The sequence below is a fragment of the Chiloscyllium plagiosum genome, chromosome 8, assembly GCF_004010195.1.
Source record: "Chiloscyllium plagiosum isolate BGI_BamShark_2017 chromosome 8, ASM401019v2, whole genome shotgun sequence".
NCBI classification, from domain to species: domain Eukaryota; kingdom Metazoa; phylum Chordata; class Chondrichthyes; order Orectolobiformes; family Hemiscylliidae; genus Chiloscyllium; species Chiloscyllium plagiosum.
Window position 1 is genome coordinate 43,641,546 of NC_057717.1, and position 979 is coordinate 43,642,524.

Sequence of the window (979 nt, forward strand, 5' to 3'; positions counted from 1 at the left end):
TTTTCACTCAACTTCTTTTTTCAAAGTTCTTCCATGAGTCTCATTTTAAATAGTTTTGTTGTCAACATTTTATGCACCATTCTTCTCAATATGTCTTCTCATTAAAGTACCAACATTCATGATACATAGCTTTCCTTAAGTCACCATGGCTGCAGTAGCATCTCCCTCTTTCACAAATTGTCGTGTTACAATTCATGCAACACGAAAACTATCGATGATCTTCCTCAGAATCAAATGTTATATCTCAAATGAGACAAAGACTAAGTCACAAAAAGAATAATTACAGTTACATTCTCAACACTAAACCTCACCTTAAGAATAGCTGCATGCTCTTGATAAAATGTAAATCCATTCTGAACAAAAACCCACCAGTAAATTAAACCAAGGTTCACATTATTACTGAAAATCGAAGTTGATCCTAGTGCCAACCGTAACACTAATTAAAACCCTCCCCCTAAATCCAATGTTGAATTTGATGGCAAAACACGGTATAAAGCAGTTCTATTTGCGATTTTATGTAATGCCACAACTACAAAAAAAAAATTACGGCCTAACACTGTCCTATTCCACAAGCTATTGATGAATATTTATTCAGCTGACACTATGAATGCTAATTACACTAGTAACTAAATGGACTACTAAACATAGCCATAAGCCCATCTCACTCGACAGGTTAATCCATCCCTCTGTCGATATTGCAGCAAAATTAGGTTTTTGTATAATGTACTATCTAGCGAGGTACTGGACCAAGACCATTTAGATTAAACCTGACAATTTCTTTAGTAAGAAGGTGCCTTGTTTGGTGAGGAGGAGGGGTGTTAACGGTGGAGTGGGGAAAGACTATCGTGGCTGTTGCAGCTAAGCTGCAGAAAGTACACACTGTCAGTGTTTCACTTCCGAAGGTGAAACCACATTTCACACACAACACCGCCTGCTCCCTTCAACTCCACCGCACATCTCGGATTATTTCACTGTCTCG